This window comes from Formica exsecta, unplaced genomic scaffold (genome assembly GCF_003651465.1).
Source record: "Formica exsecta isolate Colony F162 unplaced genomic scaffold, ASM365146v1 scaffold222, whole genome shotgun sequence".
NCBI classification, from domain to species: domain Eukaryota; kingdom Metazoa; phylum Arthropoda; class Insecta; order Hymenoptera; family Formicidae; genus Formica; species Formica exsecta.
Window position 1 is genome coordinate 407917 of NW_021849518.1, and position 13347 is coordinate 421263.

The following is a 13347-nucleotide window of genomic DNA, read 5'->3' on the forward strand; positions in this document are numbered from 1 at the left end:
TTTTACAACATATTGTACTAATCTTCTCGATGTTTCTTCAATGTACCTCTTTCCATGTTTAAAGAAGTTTCTCTTTTAAAATTAATCCTTCGATATATAGACTCAACAGAGAAATACAATCGCATTCTGTGCGAATTAGAGTTTGGTCTGAAAGGCATCCGGCGGAGTCGAAGGCAGCGCATTGTTTTCTACGATACGATAGCGCTAACTCCGTGCTGTAACACGGTGACCGCATGTTGCCAGATGAACATCCGAGATTGCAGGTGAGGATGCTTACGCGCGCGGACCAATGAATGCACTTACAACGTATGGTCGCGGTAAGAAACGATTGAGGCTCGCGTGATAGCGGGCGACAACGAGGAGGGAGATTACGACGACGACGACGGCGGCAATCGGGAGATCCTTTGTCCCCTAACTACGCTCGCGCCTTCCCGCTCGGTTTCCTCTTTCTTTACGACCGCGACGACCGCGTCGCGTTTAGAAAGGTCGGCCGTTTCTAACCGCTTGTGTGTCGCGCCTGTAATTAAAAGAATGCGACGTGCCACGCGAGCGCGAATGTCCGCGAGTTTACGACTCGTATGGCCGCGATAAGTCCACGTGGAAATGCCGCGACGGCGATACTTTGGATACTTCACCCACGCTCTCTCTCTTTCTTTCTCCCTCCGTTTACGAGTCACCTTCGTCGCTTCGCCGGGTCGCGTGTATTGCGCATAAATGCATAACTGCATAATTAAGGGCGTAATAAAAATGCAGTTCGAACGACAAACGCCGTACCGTTGAGCACAGATACATAAAGCGAAGCTAAATAAGAAACATCTCGCGAATTATATAATCGAGAAGTGTAATAAATAACAAAACTCTGTCTTTTTTTATTTAATCTAAAGTAGAATTTAAGGGTAACAACAGATTTGATTATTAAAATGTTTCTGACATCTGAATCAAAAATTTAATAAAAAGTTGCTTTGAATGACAAGCTTTTTTGATAATTCCTGATAAAGATTTTTTAATCATGAATTTAAGTATATAAGTGGATCTGTTTATATGATCAAATAGATAAGAAAGTGGAACAGCGGTATTTGCCGCATCATGTTCGCAGGTGCATGAAAAAGTCGGATAGCGCATCGGAAGAAAAAAATTCTGGCATGATAGATAGTTGTATTATGTGTTAACTGCTACGTTGATTGATACATATCCGATGTAAGTTTGCGAATTTACAAAGACATTTTGAATTATTATAGAATTCTAATTTGTCATCCCTATAATCAAAGAATAAATCTATAGATCTATTCTACAAAAAAATAATATATATTTAAGCCGATCTATCACAAAATATATAATAAATTGTAATGTTTCATTAATAAGACGGCTCGCGATTATGTTTCGCGACAGATAATGTGTAAAAACCAGTCGCTTGTTTTAGCAAACAAACTGACCTGAAATTATGGCCCGTGTCGCGGACAGGAATCATAAATATAACGACCACGCACCATAAACTTTTTGAAACTTTTCTTAACTGACGAACTATCGATTTGCCATCAGGACGCGATCCGGCAGGCTTATCAAGGTAATATCGTATCTACGTAATGGTACCAATTTAAACTACGACATCTGCGTGTAACGATACCTCCCACACCGGTTGCCGCGCGAATAATAGCTTGTACTTTCCCCCCGTTGTTCGTAGTTTCACGTTATCGACGTTGATCGGGTCGTAAAATTAACAGAAGAGCGCATAACCAATTTCCCTCTGAGATATAGTATCGTAATGCGCCGATACATAAAAGCGCGCCTCGATGTACCGGACATCATATTCTTCCGTAATTTCAATGATAAAAATACAGAAAGACAGCAGAATTATATTATACATACATTGTGTATGCTATATACACATATATATAAGATTTTAAAAATATAATAATATTATATATATTATATATAACTTATTTTTAATAAATTTATAAATATATAAAAAAGAGAAACTTCTAATTGAATTCAAATATTGGTTATATATAGTTCTCTCTCTCTCAGTATTACTCTTGCAATTTTAGAAAACTGTTTTCGAGATATAGATAAGACTCATTTGCTGACGATGATCTTGAAAGATATATTTGCCTGGTTCACTTGGAGCATATTTCTTCGGAGAATGTCTCCGCTAGTGCATCTCGGATAAATGATTACAGCGAGCAGACATGTTCACGATCATCGCTTTTTCTCCTTTTCACTCTCACGCGAAGGATAGCTAAGAATCCAGCTCAGAACAGAATCGACGACGTCACGCGGTTACAATCTCGATATTGTTATATTCGTCGCGCTGTCCGAGCCGACAGTGAACGAGCGGAGACTTTACTCCGCTAATTAATCGGTAATGAAGTATGACTGCGGCTACGGTTACGGGATTATAACAAGAAGAGATAAATAAAGTCTTCGAAGCGATGCGCGCATCGCTATATCGAGCGCGGATTAGCGTTGCCGATGCGAGCGAGAAATGTAATGGAATATAAATGTCTCGGTCGCATCTCGAGACAAAGGGTTATTGCGGCTGACAATAAGTGCATTCGTTGCATGCCGTGCGAGATGCGCGCTCAACCGATTCTTATATTCATATACTTTCAAGTCCATCGATGCAAGCTATGCATTGAAAAAGTTTTTTTATATCTTATGGAAACAAAAAAGAGAGAGATATGCTTAATTATAATGAATAAAATTTTTAACAATAATATATAAAGCATTCGATACGCATTCATGCTTATAGAACACAAATCTTTGATACGGTTCGTCCTCTCTCTCTCTGTCTTTTTCTTTTTCTGTTGATTCTTTCTATATGGGAAAGTTTGTTATGTAGAGTTTAGTAGGTAAATATTATCAAACTTCATCAACAACCAATAGCGTCTATGCGTATGAACCAATTAGCGCTGAGAATTATTTTTGCATGTCTCCTGTCAAGTACTCGTTACTAATCTGTTATCGTGCGTACACAGAAGACATACAAAAATTACTGTAACTCGATTTGGTAAGATAAAGGCATTGATGTTAAGAAACTAATTTATATATTCAGAATCTATTGGATCAATAACTCTTTAGTATATCAATTATTATGACCAATTTTTCTTTGATTTGTCTTGTTTTTTTTTTTGAGTTTTAGAATTACAATAATTTGTAACAGAGTTGCTAACATACATTGCATTTTTTTGTTGCCGTAGAGCACATATTTTTTTTCAAAGCACACCGATAATTATTATTTATGTATTAACTATCATATATTATTTTGAATTTTGCGATATTTTATTCTTGTATAATTTCGCGCTATCATATCTCTAAGAAAATTGATAACAGAGTCAATTATCCTTTAAAATGTATAATTCTTGTTTTAATATAATGTAATATTAATTGTGTGTGTATGTGAGTTACTTATATAATAATAATTTAAATAACATCTAATTTCACGTTAATACTGTGTAATTTACTTGCAAAATATTCGCATTAAGGCAACCGACTATAAAGTATGTTGTGTAAAGTTCGAAGTTCTTTTAGTTTTTATGACCTTGTCGTGCAGAGGTAATATAACAAACATCCCAATTTCCTCACACAAGCAAAAATTTATTACTTTTCATCACTCAGGTTATTTTATCCTTTGTTTTTCTATTTGGACACTACATGTTTTTATGATCTATTCCTTTATTACAAAACTTGAACTGTTGATATATTTAATTCATTCTAATCCAATTTGACATTTTTAAAATGAATACGTCACTAATTTCAGGCACTTGAAACAGTATTACGACAGTGATAACACGATTGAATAAAGTAAGAAAATTACAATCTTGCATAAATAAATTTTCTAAAAGAAAAAGCTAAGAGCAATATCGCACACATTATGATGCAATCGCTATGGGCCATCCTCCTCGTTTCGATTTTTGGTAAGATAAATCATTTATTCCATCAATAAATTTTGCTCGATCTATATTATTTATTCTTTATATCATATACTTGAAATGTAAAAATCTATAATATCTACTAAGACATATATGTATGTTAAATGATGAATTTAACTCCTACAAGGTGCATTATAAACTGCACTAATTTGTTAAGTATAAAATGCATTAATTTATTAATCAACAAAACTTTTTTGCTACAAAAATCGATTTATATTTAATTTAATTTATTAGTAAAAGACTTAATTTATTTATATAATAAATAATAATATCCGGTTAAAATTTTTTTTATAATGGAATGTTTTTAGGAAAAGACTAATTAATAAAACTAGTTTAATATATTTAATTATTAATAGTAATTATTCTTTTAGAAATTGTAACAAGTAATATGACATCGCAATTAACATCTAGTAATGATGAAGAATATAATACATACATTGTATACAATACAACAAAACATACGAGTGACATTTGGAAAACAATATCTAAAAAAAAATCGTATCGAGAAAAAGAATCGTACGATAATAACTTGGCAGATTATATCTTGTCTATCTTAATTGTAACAGTAATTGCAATTGGTTTAATTTTCTATGCAATCTACATCTCCAATCGCAATTGGTAAGTTAAAATTTCTTAACATATATACTTAACATATATGCTTAACACATGCTTGTAATAATTTGTTCAATTGGCTTATACCTATGTGAAAAAAATTCAAAAGTGTAGAATAATTAAATTTTTATTGTATAATCTTTTTACTATTTAAATAATTTTAGATTTATAAGTATAAGAAATTAAGTAGAAAATCCGATTCGGTTAAAATCAGATGAGAAACTAATTGTAAAAGCCCAGTCTGATTAGATTTCGATTCGGTAATAATGAAATCGATACGGTTTCGAATTAGATATAATTATATTTAAACGGGTACAAACCTGACAATAAAGTGGATTGGGTCAAATACTTATCACATATCAATTTGTAGGTGTCCGTCCCGAATCAATGAGTGCATTTCTTCCTGTCGAATATCTTTTGATGGTTTACGTTTATTCTTTTTCTATCGTGAGCGCCCTATGCCGGCGCCGCCTGTGCCGCAAACAGTACACGAATTGCCTTAAGTAAGTAAAATAAGAAACAAAAAAAATTTAGATTTAAAAAGAACATATACGCGGTTAAAGTTAAATATTAATTATAGATTTAAATATTTTAATTAAACAATTAATTAAAGATATAAGTATCTTTAGATCAGATATTGAGTTTTTTCTTCCTTCGGTAATGCGATACTTATTATGTTTTCTTCCATTGTTAGGAATATTTCAGATTTGTACGATTTTCTACATCTATATGAGTTTCTCTAATAGACTCTTTTATTATTATTTTATATTGTAAGCTCTTTCATGATTTCTTTTATTTCTTTTATTAATATTTTTAATTTAATGATATACATATAAACTATTACAAATAATCTATTTTTTCAGCTTTTTTCACCGGCATAATCACCGTATTAATTTGTAAACAACATTACTGTTGCAAATCATTTTTAACATATTTTTAATTTGCGATATTATTATAATATAGACAGAATTTGACGTAAATTTTATGCTATTTGAACAATGCACCCTTTATCTTGCAACTTGTTTATAAAATAGAATATTTATTGACAAATTTATTGCATAATTTGACGATAAAAAAAATCATCATTGAGAATTTATCACTTGAATTATAAAACTAGTCAGTTTTATAATTCATTTTGAACTATTTTGGAATAGTTCAATAACACAATTCATTCAAATTATTGTAATAAATAATTAACTTTAAATAATAATTTTGACAATCTTGAAGCTTGTAATTTTTAGTTTATTTTTTATTTTGTAAAAAATTATTACTTTCACTTATTACAAATAAAAGTGAATAATCTCACATTTTAGATTTCTGCTCAACCGAAAAATTCTGCGTCTGACTAAAACATTTTTATTATAGTTAGAGTTAAAATAATTTGTAATAAATTATATCTTTCTAAGATCTCTCTTAGTTATATTAAAAATGATGTATTATTAAATTTTTTTAGACAAACTTTTCAACTATTTTTTTCTCAACTGTCTTTAATATAACAGTATATAAAAGTATTATACAACATTTTTATATTCTTTCTTTAGGAAATTATCATATATATTTTTATTACATGTTTGCATAACAAAGAAATAAGTTTTTCATCTAGTTGTGCACGTTTCTGATTTTTCTGCAACATGTATAGTTTCTTTACAATGCGATGTTATCTGCACGACGAGGCTAACGAGTTGTCTCCGATCTTTAATTTTATTGTTCTTTATTACGATTGGCTTTGTTCTCTCTTTCTCTCTTTCTCTGTCTTTCATCAATGACTCGCAGGGACCCTTACGAGCGAGCAGTTTCCATATTCTGGACCACCGGGCGAGGAGATTATCTCGGAACGGCACTGATAGCCAGTAAAACTGCTTCGCGACCGGGATCGGCGACTCGCGCGTGCGATCGGCTTCGACAACGGTAAATATCGTCGTCGATCCGCGATAACATAAAGAAGCGAGCGATATCTTGTCGTAGGGCGACCAAGGGATTCTCGGCGAATCCTGGATTCAACTCAAGGCGTATCGCATCTCGATGTGCTTCGGCCGATTCCAGAGAATATAAGATCGAACATTGTGCGAGCTAATGGAGCAAGACGACGATTTAAGCGTCGAACCTGCTGATTAGATACTTTTGTGGTCTCGCCTTAGAAACCGACCGCTGAGTTTACGTGTTCTCCCATTTTTTTCGTTTGCCACACATTTAACGATCGGATCATTTCCCATACGAATCTTTATCCATGTACGTTATGTAATCTCGATAAGCAATGTCGTCGATCATACAACGTCATCGAGATACATTCTTTGAATTATATTCATGCTTATGGTTTTCGTTTCTTCTTCCAGTCTCGACAAGTCAAGTTAAATCGGCATTTTTCCCGCAATTTTTTCTTCTGCAAGCTGGAGATAAAAAACGAAAGATGCAAAATTATACGAACATTTTTTATTTCTGAAAAAAAATCTTCGCGATAGTTAAGAGAGAATAAGCAAATTAATTAACCTTTATGTATGAAACACGTGGAATTTGCGTTAGCCGGATACTATTTCCGCGATTGGCTGACTGGACGATGGTCGGAGTAAAGGTTCATATACGACGGCGGGGAGAGGGAGGAGAGGGTTCTCATCGACAATTTTATACCCGGTGGTCCATGCGAGGCCAAAGGCTAGCGAGTTATTAACAGAAAATTACCGAGCATTCGCTCGGTCTATTGCACGATACACACGCTGAAGTGTCGCGCTAGTCTCGGGGCCGTGAGAGAATGATGCTTCGCGGCTATCCCGTACCCCGTGACGACCGGGAGCAGAAGAACACAGCCGTTTCCAGCCGCAAACTATCAATCGCCCGATCCGATCGTCCGGCATCGAGCGCGATGTCAGTCATTACCGGTTACGCTGATGACGACACCGCGCGATGTCGAATTGACCGCAACTAATCCGGTCAATGTCCTCCTTCCTTACGCGCGAACCTCGAATTTCGAGCATTCGGTACTAGCATTTAAAAGGCTCTATGTTTTTCATTTGTATGAGTGAAAAGCATTAGAAAACGCATACAATAAAAAAATCTTATTTTCAAAAAGTTGCTTTAAAAAATCTTTGAAATATTTTCTTTATCTGGAATTTCGAATAAAAATATCTGGAAAATCAGAGAATTTTTTTACAAGATTTAATTAGAGAGACATTTTATACTCTCTCTTTTTTTTATAAATTCCCATTGTATCTTGAATATATGAATTTACAGCTACGAACGCTTAATGCATCTGCCCTTTGAGTGTTTCGTCCGACATCTCACACGGTTGTGAAAATTGCCGTACACGCCACGTTCGCACGCATACATCTTTGCGCGGGACTCTGATCTTCGCGAGCATCCTCTTTTCCCGCCAGGGGAAATCGTCGACTACAGGAATCCCGTCCACTGACATTCCGGTCCCGTATGCGTGCAGCCACGCACGGCATTTCGCGCATACCGTTCGCGGTACAACCGCTGGAAGCCGCCCCCTTTCTTTTCCTCTCCTTCTTTTATTTTTTTTTTTCCTCTCTCGATCGAATGGAAATTGCACAGTCGGTTGGGCGTGATGCGGTGACTTGGCCGCAAATCGCTACGCGACGATCCGACGACCTATTATTTCCAACATCTCTCTTCCGCGTGCGTCGTAAATTCGTTTTTATCGCGACGTGGATAGTCCGCGATGCGCGTAAATCATTAGCGCGAAGACCTTATCGCGTGCTGTCCAAACAATCGGACAGGACTTCTAAGCACGCGCGATTTATCAACGCGTTTTTCGCACACCGCGTTATCGTTGTACCTGTACAATTGATATATCGCGGTCTAACGTAGATATAGCAATAATTACACGGACGATTTCACAGAATGTTTGTAAAGGAAAATATCGCAGCGAGACACGCTTTTAAAAATTTAGAAAGAAAATTAATGTTATCATATAATTAATCTTTAAAATTAAGATTTTTTTTTTTTCACAAGACACGCTTAAGCTATAAATTTAAGACGTCATATTCTGCAGAGATTGAGATGTACTAGTTCTCATTTTTAATCTTTTCTTATTTTGTATTCTTTAAAAAAATTATTATACGCGTATAAATGTGCTTCCTTTATAATATCCATATAATTAGACTCTGAAAAACAAAAAAGATAGCGAATCGTTAACTCTTCGAGGTTATCGGTATTAGTGATCTTTAAAGCTATATGCGGCATATAGAAATAACGAGATGTCCCAGGATTATCGTTACTTTCGAGCGCACGGATTCCGGTATGCGAGCGAATGTACCTTAGGTTTTTATATCAGAGTATGCGCAGAGAAGAAAACGCGCATAACATCTTGCATCCACTGATAAGTTAGCGAGCGGGCGATAAATCGATGTCGAGGCGAAACTTCCACGCGACGCAGTGGTATCTTTTACAAAGTAGAAAATTATAAGTCATCCGAATGCCCCTGGAGAGGAATCCGCGTTCCAAGCTCCTCTTGCTATTTTCTCCTCTCTCGCTATCGGCTTCGAAGCTGCGCGGCAATCACGGAGAGAACACGAGGTTTCTTATCATCAAAAAAATTGCACATTTAATCACGATTATCAATCGTATCATTCAATTATTAAACAGAAGCGCGCTGCGAGAAGATGCGCGGCTTGATATTAACGCGTAACCCGATGTCCTCTCTTGCCTTACTACTCGCGGTTGGTTGCATCCGCGGTATGCGCGAACGCCCGGTGATGTCACGAGAAGTGACTCTCGTTAAATCTCTCGCCAGCAGCGACGGCGAATCTTTCCCAGATAAGATCCGTGGAAGCCGATTAGCCGCGGAACGCGATCGAACACCTGTAACGAACGCGGCTCCGTCGCGCGTTCCTCCGCGTATCGGGCGAGTCATGCCGATCCTTCGGCTCGATCCTGCGTCGCTCGGATCCTGCCGCGTCATAGACGTTAAATGACAGAGATAGCGAATTAGATGCGCGAGCTTCCAACCACTCGATCCGAAGAGTAGTAGCTCGTAATCCTCTCTTTAATTTTTTTTTTTAACTGCAAGTATATTTAAATTATAAAATTTTTATAAATATCCTCTCTTTAAGAATGTGTATTGTTCAATGAAAAAAATACGTAATCTTGCTGTTATATCTGTCTAAAAATTGTTTAGGGTCACTTTGATCCCGTGTGCACTCCGCGAAACTCTAGGGAGATGTGCACTCGAATAGTTAAATAAACAATAAGACGATTCAATGCTATCGTGCACTTCGCGATCGCTCGTCGATCTTTCGCAACGATCGCATCTCGCGATTTCGTAAACGGGGGGATAATAAAGCTTGATCGAGTCACGCGAGTACGCGGAAAAGTTAGCGCTGGAAAATCTGACCACCCGCGGCGCGTTTGGCCGGGCGAGTGGGCGTTATTTTGTACGGCTGCTCTGCATCAGCTGTTGTACGGCAAACGTTGGAACGAGAAGCGAACGGTGTGGGAGAAGCCGGTGCACTTCGCCGACGCGTTCAGAAGCACGGCACTTTCTCTCTCGTCCGATTCTGAGGACACCCGTCGACCTAGTTCGCGAAACGCGTTGTGCGTCGCGCTAACCGTATTCAGACATCCGCGATTAGGAAAGTCACATGGATGACTTTCGATTTTCGCAACTATAGAAGACATCTATAAAAGGTCTATTAAAAAAAAATGACAGTAAATGTTTATAAAATGTCTATTAAAAAAGAGATATAATGAATATTTTTTTCTATTTCTTTTTATAAAATTCTTACTTATTTAAAAATTTATTTTATAAATTCTCTTTTTATGTATTAATATTCTTATTATTTATTTTTTATTTAAATTATAAATACCGTTATTAAAGTCTAAAAAAATTTTGAATAGTTGAAGAGAAATTAATGAAGAATAATAAAAATATACAGTTTATATACATGTTTTTGTAAACTATATTTTATATTTAAATATAATATATACACACACACACATAATTAAATGTACATAAGAATATATATAATGATAAAAATTTAGAAAAAAATAATACAAATATAAAAAAAATTTAACACAGATTTAAAGAAAACAGAAGTGCAACTTACAAAAAAAAACAAAGACGTCACTCCTCGTGCGCTTGCAAGCGCGTTGGTTCCGAAAGAGCATTTGCGATTAATTAGTTCGTTTAATCAAGTGTATGTGTGATAGGCATTTTATTATATTTATCCGGCCGTTCGCGCAAGTCGTCAACGACTTGGTGCAAAATTGCTGCGAAATGATAGGTTCCCACGGATTCCTTCGTGCGGCGACCTACGTAAACTGCGCTAGCCGCTTCTCGATCACGTTATAATTCGTTTTGCTACTTTTGAAAAGTCGTATAATTAATGACATTAAACATACGCTCAATTATTATTGCAACGTCTCGCGTAATATCTACCTTATCACGCCGCATTATCGCTCACGTCAAATATCAAAGCGAATTACAACGCTGCATTATCGTTTATGTTAAATGCGCGTCGCGAAACGACTCAAATTTAAACTATACATTGCATGCCGCAAGTATGATTCAATCTTGTATTTAACCCTCAATTATTATGAGTTCAATTTTGTGCGATATAACTATTGCGGCGTGGTCGATTGGATTTAAGAGATAAATATACATTGTTGGCGTTTATCGAAAAAGATCGCATTAATTTTATTTTTCATTAAGATTGTCTTACGCGATTTTCATATTTCTTATAAATTATTTGGTCTATGAAAGCAGATTTCTATGTAGAATATTAAATTTTGCGCGACACGTGCAGCTGAGCATCACGCCTATCGAAGCGACCGCTTTTTCTTCCCTGAGAAAAAATGAGAAACGTTTGACACGCGTGTTAATTACCGTTAAAGCATTTACGAGCTGTCTCTTTCCTGCCGCAATAATTTATCGATTCGCCCACGTAAGTCGGGATTCCATAAGTAGCTTATTAATAGCGGTTGCTTCGGGTAAGCGGAGCGCGTACACACACGTGCGTAATACAACGATCGTGCGACGCATCGATCAAGCGTGCTGTCTCACCGGATATTTATATGTATTCCGAAACGTCTATCTTTCGCGAATCGTCATTTCGCAACGCGCCATTAAGAACACGCGCACTCGTTATGACGGGTTAACTGTTAGTTCAACGACGTCGCCGAAGAAGCAAAATGAAAAGAAAGGAGAGATCGACACGAATTAAATAGTGTGACAAAACCGAAATCACAATCGGTACACTCATAAGATGTAATTTGCTTTTAATTCCCGGATAGATTAATTATTTTTTTCTCTGACAAAGGCAAATACGTATATTTTTCTCTCTTTTTCTATTATTCAAGATAAAGATTTATCAACTTTAAAGAGAGAGATGCCATTTTTATACTTAATATTTATGCGAATAATCTCGATTAATTCGACGTTGCAGATACGAGAAAAATGCACGCATATCATATCGTCGCGTCTTTATTGTCAGAGACTCTTCCCTCGTGTCAGGATCTAAATCGCATCTTCCGGAATTCCATTTTTCGATCTCGGCGCATGGAATATAATAATCCGGCCTTACGGTACCCTGTTGATTAACATCGATCGACGATGCGACGCGACCCGGAAACCGCTTCCACGACATCAAACGGCGGCCGATGACGATGACTTGGGGAAGAAGGAGGAGGGAACGATTAACCGTGGGCGCGAGGGAGATACCGGTGACGCGCAATGCCATTAGCACTTTTGCTCGTTGGGCACGAACGTGAACGGTTATTCACCCGATAAGAGCGCAGCCGATGTTCCGCGATCGACAAGGAGCGAGGAGACGCGCCGGATCTTGACGAGACAAGCGGATAATTTGCATGGTATATAATTAATTTTCCCCTAGCGTGCGTCTTTATTTTTATTTTTATTTTTTTCGAACGTGCCATCTTTGAGTCGTTTTTTTTTTTTTAACCACCAATGTCGGCTCGCCAGCTCTTTGATGTTTACGTCGTTTACGATTAAAAGGAGAGACGAGACTCATCGTTTCCGCGAATCACCGCGATTATGTCGGTGACGATAATCCTAAATCTATGACAACGTTGCGTTGCGATTTCGCGCGGCTTCGTCGTCGCGATCATTCAGGACGAGTTGCGTGAAAGCAGGATAAATCGAGCCACGATGACACCGCGATTATTACCGGAACTTTGCGACGATCCGCAAAGTTATAAATTACACGACTCTCCCTGTCACTCGCCGGTGTCTCCGAGATCATAATTGAATCTCTAGTGCAGGTATCTTGAATAAATTTTACCCTCAGTCCACAAGAGTTCGGTTTAGAAAACCAGCACGCTCTTCTTTCACGCTATTAGAATTATGTATTCGATTTATGATCAGAGTGAAGCTCGATTGCATATTTTATGGTTACTTAAAGATTTCTACAGGGAAATAAATACAAAAAAAAATTAAATTTATATAAAAATACAGGTAATGCACCGTGTATGTCGGACGTGTAATAACTTCATAAGAATAATCGGGATGGCTTAAAAATCGCCGCACAGAATACGCACCGTGAAACAACCTAACGACTCCAGGGCCCACCGTCGATGAATGGTGCCCCATGAGGGCCATATTTATCCATCGACGATCGCACGGCGGAACGCTGAAATTGCCTCGTTCGTAATGCAAGCGACCGCACGCGAGAATAACTTTGGAGATGGTGACTCTTTTTAACACGATGACTGCTGTTGCGCCTACTTAGACTAGAGAACACCTTTGCTGACGCTATTAAATTATTACATGCATCTATGTATGACAAAGCGTACTCGTTCTGTCATTCTCTTATTAGCATTTTCTCCACAATATATA

The 13347-nt window shown here is 36.9% G+C and overlaps 1 long non-coding RNA gene across 2 annotated transcripts; it reads left to right on the forward strand.

The window, feature by feature from the left end:
- Positions 1-2944: 2944 nt before the first annotated feature.
- LOC115235451 lies at positions 2945-5750 on the forward strand. Of its 2 annotated transcripts, none has more exons than XR_003884031.1 (5): positions 2945-3007; positions 3758-3914; positions 4301-4547; positions 4912-5044; positions 5405-5750. It is a non-coding gene; the product is annotated as an uncharacterized LOC115235451 (long non-coding RNA). The 2 variants fall into 2 exon arrangements; XR_003884032.1 differs by lacking the exon at positions 5405-5750 and adding an exon at positions 5236-5304.
- Positions 5751-13347: the final 7597 nt, after the last annotated feature.